General features: G+C 48.2%; 1 protein-coding gene across 1 annotated transcript in view; it reads left to right on the forward strand.

The window, feature by feature from the left end:
- The window catches only part of PKHD1 (PKHD1 ciliary IPT domain containing fibrocystin/polyductin), a 407,856-nt gene that overhangs the window by 88,195 nt on the left and 305,576 nt on the right, over nt 1-14,085 (forward strand). The gene's annotated exons all lie outside the window — the stretch shown is intronic.

The following is a 14,085-nucleotide window of genomic DNA, read 5'->3' on the forward strand; positions in this document are numbered from 1 at the left end:
CTCTGAAACGGACTGCGTGGGAGTGCCGAGGTATCCGACTGTTATTAGACGCTGCTATCCTTGGGGATGTGGGGAGCGCTTTGGCGTCCAAGCATCTTTAACTCTCTGGGGCTGATCCTCTCCTCCCATGCACTGATGCAATTCAGGAGTAACTCTTTTGAAGCCGGTGACGCTATTGCTGTGTTAAACTGGCATGAGAGAATTCAAATGCCTAACCCTGCTCAGCAGAATCAGTTCTGCCCTTTCTCTTGGTGAGGTCGATAATCTGATTATCAGGCCATCTACTAAGCACTGATGAGACCTAGAAAACTCCAGGCTTACGCTTGCTCTGCTGTTGATCTTAAAAAGATGTCACGGGAATTTTTAAGCGTGTTGTCCTAGGCCGAAATTTTCCCACCTGCAGTGTTATGCACTGGACCACTTAAGAGATGCGCTCCAGCTCAGCGGTAGGTGCAGCAGTCCCAGACCTGGCTATTCCCTGGCCCAGCAATCCCTTTCTGTTTTATAGCACCAGGCAGAAGTCTTTACTCTGTCAGCCCTTCTGCTTTTGGTGCAGAGCTGCCCTGGTTCCTCCCGAATGACTGAAATGCTGCAGCCGGTGTGCGATCACTTCTCTTTAAGAGATTGTTTAATTGGGTTGTTTCTAGAGCCCACAAGCCTGTCTTCTAGCAGGCTAAATGGAACATTTCTTTCCCTGCCGGTGCAGCCTGCATGCACATTTCCTGGCTTCCTCTGCTTTTCTAGCAGCCCCTGCTCATGTATTTCCTCCTTTGTTAATCAGCATCGGTGCCTGGGCTATCAGGAGTGTGCATGGCTAAGGGGGGACGTTTTAGTTAAACATTGCAGCGGGGCCAAAAGAGAGACCTCTTCAGGCCAAAATGTGGCTGCTTTTATTCTATCCCCCCCCCAAATGAAATGCACCTAGTATTCCCAACAGCCCCATAAAGTGCCGGTTGTGGCGTCTGTGAGCTCCTGCCTGCTACTGGCAGGGATCGGCTGCGTTTCAGAAATCCTGCAATCCTAGTGAGGAGATTGTCTGCTAGCTTGAGCACTGGAAGCCTGTGCTTTTTGGGATGGTGAGTGACTTGTGTCGTGTCTCCGCTAGAAGCCGAGCCGTGCAGCACAGTGAAAACCTATTCCAACCCTCGGGGGCTTCAGAAAACTAAGGAAAAGGGAAAGGGGGCTGTGCAAAACTAGGAAGGCTTTTGGCTTTGCAAAGCCTCGTCACTTGGGCTTTGATTCTGCTTAATGAAACCACAGGCCATCTGGAATCAGGTCTCTGTTATGCCCCAAATCAGGAGGGGCCATGGGGGTGTCTGGGTGGGGAATTCAGATAAATGGTTTCAATTTGGGTCCCTTCCTAGCTGACAGCGCCCTGGTAAGATTTATGGGTCAGCGCAGCATATGCATGCTTCACTGTAGAGGTTTAAATCATGTCGTGTGAACTAGCCTTACCTTTCCATTGGAAATAATGGTCCCCAGCATCAGTACCAGACAGTGGAAAGTATTATTAGCGTCCGGTGCATGGGGATAAAGGAACTATTAGCAAGCAGCCGAGGAAGTCATGGGATGCCATCACTTCTATACTAACACCTTGCACTTGTATCACCCTTTTCATCTAAGGTCCCCAAAGCGCTGCACGGATGGTGCCCTGATCCTCAGCTGCTGTCAGTCAATGTAGCTCCATGGGGCTCTAGCCCAGCTGATATGCTCCAGCTCACTATTGGGTGGGCTATAATTATTATTTGCTCTTTGCATTGAGGGAATGCCTATATGCCCAAATTACCAACAGGTTTGTGTTGGGCAGGCACAAAGTAAGATACAGCCCCTACCCCAAAAGGCTTCGAATTTCATTTGTGGCAAGCTGCAGCAGCTCCTTGTGACAAAGGAGTAGGGTGGCAGTGAGAGTATGAGCCATGACAATAAGGAGTCTGTAGTTACAATGGCTGTTAATGTTAGTGAGGAAACATAGGCCAGCAGTTAGGGCACAAGCAGAGAGCTCAGCTCTAAGTCTTCCCATGCAATATTGACTGAATCGTTTAGAAACCGATCCAAAATGGGACTTGGGAAGCTGGTTGGTGGAGCTGGACTCTCAAATCCTGTTCTAGGGGTATAAGTTGTAGCCATGTTGGTCTAAGGACATCCATTGGCAGACAAGGTCCTTTGGGTGAATCTGATATCTTTTATTAGACCAACTCCAACAGTTGGAAAAATTCTTCTTTGCAAGCTTTTGGGTACAGATACCCTTTGGCAGGCTGAGGCAGCATCTGCAGTTGGTGTGTGCGCTCCTCCTGGAAGGAACGGATAGTAAGGAAGCCAGAGGCTGGTATGCATGAAAGAAAGGCAGTCAGTGAAGATGTAAATTGAAGCGTCATTGACTCTTGCATCATAGAACCAACTGCAGAAGCTTCCTCAGTCAGATGAAGGGTCTTTGTACCCGAAAGCTTGCAAAGACTAATTTTTCCAACTGTTCGAGTTGGCCTAATAAAAGATATCGGATTTACCCAAAGAACCTTGTCTGCCTACATCCTGTGCTAGGCTCCCTGGACCAAGTATAAGGAAAAAAGCATTTCGGTGTGGGACCCACAGCAACATGCAAGCAGAACAAGGGCTGTGTAGCCAGTGGCGTAGCACTGAGAGCAGGGTCTTACACTCCTTCCCCTCCCCTTGGAGTTTGGGTGCCAGGTTTAGGACTGCAAGGAGGTGGTTCGTCCACTCTGGATCCCTGGCCTAGACTCCGTGCCTAACGTTGGTGCCTGCAGCCTTCATTTCAAACATGGGATAGGGGTTGCTCATTGCTTTTAAGTCTCGACTACAGGAGGAGGACGAGGTGTTGATGGTGCTGTGCCCATTTGGTATTGTAGCTCTGTGGTTTGCGGGTGTGGGTGACCTGGATTCAGAGCCATTGGCTCCTAAACCCCCACGTTTGGGGATGCTCTGGGCTGTTTATGAGAGCAGCAGTCTGCAACTCTTGCGTTCGAAGCTGTTCCAGGCTGCAGAAAATAGTCCAAGATTCAGTGGACCAGCAACAGGGCGAGGGAGGGGAGAAAGTTAGAAACAGAGAGACAGGCAGGACTCAAGTGTCTTGGGCACTCATATGAGAGAGAAGAGTCCTGCCCTTCCTGGTCCAGAGGGTAAAATGCATAAATGCACCAGGGGCTGGGACAAAGGGTACGCACCACTTTAACCACTCGGTGAGAGAGTCGGGCTAACTTTTGCTTTCTCTCTGTGAGCGAGGCACGGAGTTGCTCCATGCTGCCAAGACTGCGGCATGTCTAGGTATGAGGAGGAACAACACTGTAGATGCTTAGGGAGCTTTTCAGGCAAAGAAATGAAGAGCCTCTGGTGTCAGGGCACCCCCAGGAGGGCACTGCAAGCAGCAAAGGCAGGATGGGGAAGCTGATCGAGGAATGAATGAGGCAAGCATTTCATAAGTGGTGCAGAGGAGACGTTGGGAAAGCAGTGCAAGATTAGACAAGAGGAGCTAGTTGTGGAAGGGCAGGGGACTTGGAGATGAGGACAGGAGGTTTGGACTTGATGTGGGAAGACAGAGGGAACCGAAGAGGGACGGGAGCAATGTGGCTGACGTGATTCTTCCAGGAATTCAGCACCGCTGCTCCAGCTGCATCCTCTGGGTCAGTTTTTTTTGCTAGACAGCTACCTTCTGCCCTATGTTGTGCCCATAACTGTAGAAAACCCTGCTGTTCCCTACAACCCTTCCAAGCTGTTCTGCACAGATGGGAATAATGCGTGAGAAGCTGTGAAATCCACAAAACTGAGGCCTTTTTGCTAGCACAGGGCACTGACTTAGAGGATAGCGGTACTGTGGACAGAGTTACTCCCTATGGATGTATGTAAATCCCCATTACATGCATGAGGTGGTTGCATTGGTGAAAAAAAAAGGTTTACTTTATCTAGACATAAACTCTTAAATCCAATTTGTAAAAGCCTTGCAGATTGTTTCCCATGGAAGGATCCCCGTGACTTTGCAATGATCTTTTTAATTCAGTGGGGCCTGATTTAGGGGTCTTCAAGTTGGTTGCAAAACAAGGACCCAGTCTAGGGTTTTATTCAGCTGTTAGAATCATATAATCATAGAAAATGAGGGTGGGAAGGGACCTCAGGAGGTCACATCTCATCCAACCTCCTGCTCAAAGCAGGACCAGCCCCAACTACATCATCCCAGCCAAGGTTTTGTCTACCCGGGCCTTAAAAAACCTCCAAGGATGGAGATTGCAACACACCTCTGGGTGTCCCATTCCTGTGCTTCACCACCCTCCTAGTGAGAAAGTTTTTCCTAATATCCAACCAAAACTTCCTTTGCTGCAACTTGAAGCCATCGCTGCTTGTTCTGTCTCTGTCACCATTGAGAACAGCGTTGAGAAATTCTGCCCCAGGTGTCAGTTTTTTTATGCTGGCATGGTCGGTGATAGAGTTGAGAAGCAGTCACGAAGTCCAGGCCTGTGTCTGCATGTCCCCAGGAGGATGGGGTGAGGGTTTTAGGAAGAGGCAGCTTATTCCTGACCTCTGCTCACCTGTATGGTTTGACATACGTGCTGCCTTATGACTTAATTAGGCCATGTATGCGAGGGACCCAGGCGCTGCCCTGAGTTGCATTTGGAATCATTAACATTTGTAACACACGCTATTATTAACTGAGGAAGAGCAGTGAGCGTTATTTTTGAATCTGTGTATAATGTAATTTAGCCTACTTAAGTAAGAAACAGCCCTGATTGTCTATCCCACAGGACTTAATTAGCTTGCCGCTTCACGATGCACCGGGTAGTGGGGAGATATGAATTAAAAAAAAAAAAAAAGTTTGGATGCTCAGTCACTACCCGTCCACTTCCACCTCTGGTGCATAATGAGATGTCAGCTGCCATGACACTGATGAGATGTGTAAAACATGCTGATAACACAAGGAGAAGATGCTCATGGGAAGATTTGACCAGGCTTGGGTGTCTCTGAACCTATTATGCTTAGTGAGCCTTCAGATTATTATTCCAGATCACTGGACCAGATCTAATCATCATGCAGGCATGCTGTTTGAGCAGTGTTTTCCGTGTACCGGCTCCCCTCCTTCGCTGGCCCAGATGGGCAGTATAATGTATGTTGCAGGGCAGATGCCATGTATAGTAAGTCAATTGTAGGAAAACCTAACTGGTACAGGAGCTCATTTCCTCCAGTCCAACCCTCGAGGGGATGCCATTAAAGAAGAGAAGGCTAATAAAAAATAACATGCTAGATAAAAATGCTATCCTGAATTACAGTTGTGCTTGCATGTGCGGGGCTTTGTTTCTTTTTTTAAGCTTATTCTTAAAGATGACGTTATGGCAGGACTCGAGATTTAAATAGCTGCATGGAAAGTCTGCAGTTTCTTAGCTTGTTCACAGTGGCAGAGGTAAAAGCAAAGCTGTCGGGTGCTGCAAAGCTAGTTAGGAGAACTAGCTGCTCACCTCCCATTCATTGTATACTGGGCATTGGATCCCCAGACCTAACATTTGCTACCTGCTGGCTTTGTTTTCAGGTTACTCACCTGCTCTCTCCACCCCACGTGCTTCTCTGGAGACTGCACTATTTGGGAGAGAGGGATGGGGATGGGAAAAGAGATGCTAGTACCTTCTGGAGGCCTTTGTAACTTCATATAGATCAGGGGAACTGGAGTGGAAGCCCAAGAGCTTTCTCCCTGTAGGTCTGGGGCAGACGTTGCATAAACCGGTTTGACCCAAATCCGTTAGGTCAGATACTACATTCAACCAGGTTTTTCTCAAACCAGTTCCAGCCGTTTTCACACTAGTTTATGTGCACTGAACGTCTGTTCTATTCCAGGTTGAGATAATTTAAACCTGTTTATGTGCAATGTCTGTCCCTAGCCATAGTGTTTCCAAAGTGCTTCTTCAACTGTTTCACGCATGGGGATGTTAGAGCTTCTCAATTCCCACCCCCTAAAAAAAATAAATAAAATAAAAGTTCAAGCATCTTTTTATACTGAGAAGTTAAGCAATCTAAATGCAACTACTGGCTCCCTGTAGAATAATGATCAGAAAATGACTGCAAATCATACAAATGATAATCTCCCTCTGCCCTTGCCTTTTTATGTTCCTTGTCTTAGGTGGGCCTCACAATTGAGCAAAGGCGGTGTAAAACTGCAGGAATTTTATATCCATTTCCCCACCCAATCCTGTATCAAGCTTAGCTCTGGTACCAAGCAAGACTGATTTCATGAGAGGAAGTCTTTTAAATCAGGTGCCCTGCTTAAACTCTGGATTTATGTTATTGCCTGCTGTTTGCCTACATTTTGACTTGCAGTTTCAGGTGAATATGCTCTTCACTAAGTATCCTGGCTGCATGGTGCTGGCTTTACCCTACTGAGTAGCCTCTACCCTCCACCCCAGAGGTGGCTGCATTTCATTGCTGGATGAAGTGCATAAGTATACCCCTTCCCAACCTTAGCGGGGGAAAGGGAGGTGGTACATTTATTGGTTAATCTTTGCAAGCTACTTTTGAGATCCTTAGCTAAAAGATGCTTCAGAAGAACAAAGCATCCTCGGCCTTCTCGCACATGTCGACACCCTTCCACAACGGGAGGTGTCTTTGGTCTGCGTGTATTTGCAACGCACATGAACTTGGCACATCCATAGCAAAGTGCTTCTGAGCACCAGATGCTTTGCATTTGAGGCATCTGCATGACCACAGGAGTGATCCTTCAGGTTGGAAGTATTTGGTATCATAACTTGAAAAGTGAAATCAAAATAAAGACCACAAACCTGTGATGAAATTTTTGCCAAGGCTTCTTTTAGCTGAGGAAGAAGCAATTCTGGCCTTGTTTACATAGAAAAGTTTGACCCGAGGGGTGAATGGAAAGTGATTTTAATTAAATACTTTCTGGACCTTCTTAAACTGAACTAAGCAATTGCAGCAAGTTTAGGCGAAGGGAGGGCAGCTTTCTCATTAAGGCACGTCTAGCCAGTAAATGTGCATGGGAAAAAGCTTTTGCCTTTCTGGGAACTGTCACCTCGCATCTCTGTCTGGCTCAGATACATTTGTGCTCCCCATTGCCATGAGAACCTGGGCACCTTGCAGTTGTTGATGCCTTTGTCTGTTATCAGCTATCCAGGTTGTAGCCATATTGGACTAGAGGAAAAGACAATTGGGACTTGTACTAAAAGATAATATCTTTTGCTTGTACTAAAAGATGATATCTTTTATTAGACCAACAAGATTTTTGCAAAAAAAAATTCTTTAATTGCAAGCTTTTGGGCACAAACGCCCTTCATCAGGCAGTGGAGAAAAGATTGTGAAAGGTCTCCTGGGTAGAAATGAAAGTTCATATTTCCTAGGATTTCACAGAGGAGTCAATAGACAGAGAACTCCTCTGGGCAGTCAGCTCATAGCTGGTATGGAGCCTCTCACCTCCTGGGAGGATCCGTGATGATGCAGATTACCTTGAAACAAAGGCAGGAGAGGATTTCAGGTTTCAGGCGGTCACCGTTGCTTCCTGCTTAGCCCATTTTTTCAAACGAAATCTTCATCTTTTCCCAAGCAGAAAGCACCTGAAACCTGAGATCCTGCTCCTGCTTTTACCGAGGAGAACATTTGCAATCTTTGCCCCAGTTCCTGATGAAGGGTGTTTGTGCCCGAAAGCTTGCAACTAAAGACATTTTTTTTTGCAAAAATCGTGTTGGTCTAATAAAAGCAGTCGCTTGGATGGTTTCATCTGTACTATGAGTCCTGATTGCCTTTTGTCTGTTATTTCACAAATGGGGGAGTGGGGTGCAAAAGGACAGAGGCCTTGATCCACAAAGGGGTTGCTCTGCAGTAACTGGAGAAGATGTGTGACCAGTGGATGGGAGCCAAGGCCCCTTTTGTTTCCCTGCCTCCCTGACCCTACAAATCTTGCATTCACAGCAGACCAGCTCCCATAGGAAGGGTCTAGAGTGCCCTCCTTCTTCCCAGCCTGGCTGTGCCAATAGTGGGGTGGTTAGGGCACTCTCCAGGGAGGTGGAAGATGTCCCTTTAGGGGCCGAGGGGCTAGATTCCTGTGTCCCTCCCGAGTGAATAACATAACCACAAGGCGGTTCAGTCAAAGGCATCATCGTCAGCTAAGTTTTTTTAATTGAAGTGGATGCACCTCCTGTTTGGTGCTGATTCAGTGCTGTCAGCCTGTGTTAGCGTGGTCTCTGAGCACAACTGGCTCGGGCCCCTGTGGTGGTGGGGGGACACTGGCAGACGTGAATCTCAAACAGCAGACCTTTAGGGTTGAAGCCAGTTTTCTGGCCAAATCCTATGTATAAGGACCTACATGGGTGGTTAGTGAATCCTTCACTTGGACTGAGGTGCCTAAATTTGGTCCTGGATTTCATTTTAGCTGTCTGTCTCCATGTTTTGGAGGGATTTGGCTCTGAATGACTTATTCCAAGTCACAAAGCAAGTCGGTGGTAGAGTCCTGCCTCAAACCCCCTGTCCAGGTTTAATTCCCTAACCCCCAGACCAGGTTTCCTTTTCTGTCAGGGCCTAGCTCTTATAAAGCAAAGAGGTGCCTAAGAAGCAGTGCTGCTCTCACAAGAGATATCAGTGAGGGCTGGGGGAGGAAGACTACTTTGGCTTTGGGCGACTCTTTTGTCAGTGGCGAGTTGGGAGACTGAGTGTTAGTCGAGGCTTTCTCAGCCCTGGTCCCACTCAGTGCTACTTGGAGGCAGCTCCATTGCCTAATTTCCATGTTTTGGCATGTGCCTTCTTCTTAGAGATGCCCCCAAACTGGGCACATGTAGACAACTGTGAATATTCTGTAGATCAGTCTGCATCTCACGTTGCTCATCTGTAAAATGGGCCCAATATGCTGCTGAAAAGAACCATCTGCTTAGGAGTGCTTTACTAGGTATGCTCTAGCGCTCATGCATCAGTGCAGTGCTGCAACGTTTAATTAGCAAAGAGTAATGAGGACTTCAAACCAGCTCCCGCCTGTTTGTACTGGCGTTGCAGCAGATACAAACCCAGACCCTCGTCATTCATCAACAGTAAAATCATCTGTTAGAGAGGGTCCTTCCAGAGGTCAAGTAGTCCAACCTGCTATCCAGGATCATCTCTGTCTAAACCATCCCATCCCATCTAAATGCATACCTTCAACCCTGATACAACATAGTCCTAGCATTGTGACCTGCCGCAGGTAAAGCAGGGGAACCATGGCACCGATGTCGTGCTTCTATAAAATGTTGTCAATATACAGTCAAGAGATCCTGGGCCAAGGGCCATGATCCCTGCTATAGAGGAAGGTTTCTCTAGCTATGAGCCTCTTTGTTTAAGTCCCAGCAGGAGCACTGGCTCCCCCTTGGTCCAAATCTCCAGCCTCGGGTGCAGCCAACACCCAACACTTCTGAGGAAGGCTTAAAAACACAGTGGCACATGTAGAAGCAGGGTGGGGGAGTGGGGAGGAATTCCCTCCCGGCCCCATGTGGCAACCAGCAATAATGACCCATGGCTCTGAAATAAGAGTAAGAGCTATGCTTCAAATCATCTTTACTATGCTAGCAGGCATAGTTGATGCAACCTGCAATATAGTCGAGATTATTTCCCAACTTTTTTTTACCCCAAACTCCCCTTGTCTTGGTGCACTGTCCTCACTTGCATTGTCTGGTAATGCTATTGCTGCTAACGATAACACCTACACCTTGGGATGTCACTCAGAAGCAAAGCTGGTGGGAGCTGTCTTTTTATGACATTTTTTGTGCATCTCAGCCAGTCCCCCTTCCTTTCCAAATTACTTATATTTGATATTTGTTCAAGTGCTTCTTGGCTACAGGTTAGAGAGGGATTCAGTGGTGTCTTCCCTTAATCCTTGCTAGCTTTGCAAAGTCTCTTGATTAAAACAATAAAAAGCCAGTAAAGAAAAATAAAACCAAAAAGCCAGTCTTGGGGTGCAGATGCTATCGGTGCTGACAGAGGTACCATCTGCAAGATTGTTAAGATGTAGAGAGCCAAGATGGCTTCTGCAGTAACCACAGGCAATGTGAAGAGATAAATGGTTGACCCTCTCCCGTGTCAGGTGAGGATTGATGCCACTATCAGCCCTAGTGCCTTTGCAATGATTTTTTAAAAAATCTCTGATAGAGTGTGTTATCTAGTTACTGGCATGAGGGCAATAGCCTGGAGGCAGGGGAAGAGGAGGGGGGAAGGGAGGAGGAGAGAGAAAAGGAAAGAAGAAGGAAAAAAAAGGGAAGAGAAAAAACAAAAAAGAAAGAAAGAAGGTCATACCGGGGAGGACAGTCTTTCTCAGGTTAAAGGGGAAAAAGGGGCCTTGCTTAAATAGGAGAGGGAAATATATAAATAAACCATCCAAGCGACTGCTAGGTAGGTGTGTGGGAAAAGGATCATTAAAATCAACCCTCCCCCCCTCCACACACACACACACACGCGCGCGCGCGCACACACACACACACTTCACACTTAGGAGATGCACTTCTGGTGGTATTTCCCCTCCCCTTCCCCCACCTTTTGCTTGCACCTTTTGCAGCCTAATAGCAAGGTTTTTATTCATGCACAGCTAAAACCTGTGGGCTGTTTCATATCTCCCTTTTATAGCCCCATTCCTCCCAGCATCACCCTATTGTCCCTGGGGATCTTGGGTCCTTACACCATACCTGACTCTTTTTGGAGCCCAAGTGAGTAATGACCCGCACCCCCACACTGCTGCAGGGAAATGGGAAGTCATTTATAGGAGAGGGTGGAGAGGGGTGAGAGAGGGAAAGGGTGGGCGAGGGATGCTTCCCCAGGCAGCCCGGAGCCCCCTGAAGTCCAAGGGTGCGTTCCTAGAAGGTGGAAGACCATCCTGCTGTGACCCAAGGACTTTCGGAAATGAGGCCTTTCTTCCGCATTTGAAAAACTGGCTCTGGATAAGCACCAGGCAGTGACCTTCTGTCCCCGCAACTCACTGCTGAGAGGCCACTGCATGACACTGCCTGATGCTGTGTGAACACATGTACGCTGCTTCCAGATTGGGAGGTCACCTGAGCGGAGCGGTATAGCCATGCTCAGGCTCCTATACCTGGACTATTTCGCTCTGAGTGAGCAGAACTAATTTATCCGCCCATCCTGCTGACCTAAGGCGGCTGCCAGGCTTAAGCACACACGTGGATTTTGGCAAGTTTGAGGTGCCTGCCCAGCACTTGTGCAAATCACTTACTCAAGTGATCACACCTGTGCACACTCTTAAGCCACTGACATGGGAAAGTAACCTGCCCTATCAAAGCCATCCCACTGAATTCACTGGGACTGCTCCTGGGGGTCCAGTTATCCATATGAGACAGCACTGGCAACATTTCAGCCACCGATTTAAATGTAATGAGGAATGGCGGCCACATGCTTTGTCGGATCGGTACCTCGGGCAGCTGCTGCATTATTTATGTGGCACCCAAGCGGCGCGTGGTGTTTTACAGCCAGCTCACTTGTCTCTACCTTCCAGTGCAAGGGTGAAAGCCATGTGGGATTAAACTCAAGTCACCGGATGTATCGTAATGGGCAAATGAATTGCCTCGTGGTATCAGTTCATAAAATGTAAATCGGTAAATTGCTGGAGCGGGGGGGAAGCCAGTGCATTAAGTATCTGTGCCCTAATGAATCCATTAGAGTCTCTGTTCTCTCCTTAAAGAAAGGGTTAATTTTATATGATTGCCAGTAAAACATACTGTTTTCACAATGCCTAATAGCCAGGTGATAGACGGACTTAACGAGTGCTGGCTAAGTGCTGTGCCTGCGTTCCTGGTCGGCAGAGCTCCACCGGAGTTTCCAATCTGTCCTTGTAAATCGCTGCAGAGAAAAGAACTTCATTAAGGGATCATAAGGCGGCCTAATAAAAAACAGCAAACAATTAGACTCGTGACTGAGAAGGAGAGGAGGTGACAGCGTTCCCTGCAGACCCCCTGAAGAAAAGCAGACATCACCGAGCAGGGAAGCGGCAGGTAAAGTGGCCACTATAAACACTTTCTCTTGCAAGCTGCCTCTTTTCAATAAACAGGCTGTTTGCCAGTCTACAGCTTTAGCAAAATTTTTCCAGTTGACTTCATGGGTGGTGCAAGGCTGGGAGCTGTTAGCTCATGCTCACTTACATTTCCAATGTCAGAGCTCATTAGCTGTGAGTGTAGCCAAAGACAGTCGGCGTGGAGCTGGGCAAACTTCACTTCCTCAAACAAAGTTGAGGACAGAGCTTGCCATTTTGCTTCTTAATGATGGCTATTTATTTATTTTTTCTCCCCGCACACCTTTTCTTCTGTCCGGTTTCTTCCTTTTTTGCTGACATTCAACTTCCCACTGGTCCTTGCTGGTTTCTGGATTTTGGCCTTGCCGTTTTGTCCTCACCCTGCAACTAGGGGAGCAATTGGAGCTGCAGTTTTGTCCTGAATATTCGAGGTTGCGCCTGTGTGAGCTCAGCGATGCACATGCACACAGATGATGTTGTTACAAGGCAGCGTGGAGTTAGCCTAACATTTTAGGTTCAGCTATGCCTGTCCAAGTCAAGTGCCATGAAATGTCTGACGGGGAACAATCCTCTGGCAGGGAGCAAGACAAGTGGTGAGAAGTTAGGGGTTGGCAGCCTACAGCTTCTGGGTCTAATCTGACCCACGGGGAGATATGAGCTGGCCCACCAAGGCTTGATTCACCCCATGGCAGCATTTGGTGGCAGGGGGAAGCACTGCAAGGGAAGCAATGAGGGTTGGGTCACAAATGGTGGCTTGCTTTAGGGCCGAGTTGTGTTGCTTTGGTCCACCATGGGTAAAGTCTTCCTGATGACAGAAGTAGGCATGGGTGAACCGGGAGACTGCCCAGGGTCCAGATAGAAAGGGGTCTTAAAAATGATATATTTTTTTCCTTCGTCCAATTATTATTATCATTATCTCTGGTGAAGCGGGGCCTGATACGGAAAGTTTGCCTGGGGCTACCAGGAGTCTAGGTACGGTATTGGCCGGGACTAGATGATACACCGTAATAAGAATGAAAAAGTGTTCCCCGTGCTGCATATTTGCAGTGGAGACTCTAAATTAGATGCCATGAAATTTTGGTATAACCCCCGCAACCAAACAAAACATGGAAAAAAGCAGCGCAGGGCACACTTGTGGAGTGTGCCCTGAGGTAGCCAGAGGCTGAGTGCTCCAAAGAGACACTCTAGCATTTGACCAGAGTGTCTCAATAGCTTGCCCCAGCATGCTGCTGGGGCAAATAGGAGTGGGGCAAGGCTGCAGTGGGGCAGGCATGTCCCACTGAAGGCACAACCCCGTGGCAATGCAGCACCAGCTGACCTCGGGTCTGTACATGGTGAACAGAGCTGGCTCAGCTTGACCCGCTAGTGTGTGACTTTGCACAGGAGCTGCAGGTGGTCCTCGTTCTGTCTAAAGGTGTGCACTAGCAGGGCACACTGCACTGGGCTGGGCTGGGCCGGTTCCATTTGCCATATACAGACCCCAGGTCAGGTGGGACTGTGCCGCCGGGCAGTTGTGCCTGCAGTGGGCCATGGCCCCGGGGGCCCAGCTACCTGCTGCTGCTGGCACCCAGGGCTGTGCAACCTGGGGGGGGGGTGGCGGTTCCCCCTCCATCTCCCCCAAACCCCATACACCCACTCACAAACCCCACATCCCCCACACACCCACCTACAAACCCCAAATCCACCCACACTCCCTACAACCATGCACACCCCCACATTTGCCCTATCCCCACAACCCCCACACACCCACTCACAACCCCCCCCACACACACTGGCACCCACTCAAGAACCCCACATCCACCCCCTCACCCCCCTTTCCACCCCACTCCTGCAAACCTCACATCCCCCCCACATCTCATACCCTGAGTGCCCAGCTGCCAATGGGAGCTGCTGGCAGGGGCTGTGGCTGCAGGGCAGCTGTCCCCGCACCCTGGTTAGTAAAGGGGTCAGGGAGAGCTCTGATTTTTCTATGATAATAAAACCAAAAGCAAACACCAAAGCATATTGATATTTAGAAATTATTTTATTATGATGATAGAGGCACTGGTAGGCTTCCAAATTGCTTTTACATTGTAAATATATCAATAAAATGTTTCCCAATGGATCATGTTCTC

This window comes from Crocodylus siamensis, chromosome 1, assembly GCF_052110815.1.
Source record: "Crocodylus siamensis isolate JL-2025a chromosome 1, ASM5211081v1, whole genome shotgun sequence".
Classification (NCBI taxonomy): domain Eukaryota; kingdom Metazoa; phylum Chordata; order Crocodylia; family Crocodylidae; genus Crocodylus; species Crocodylus siamensis.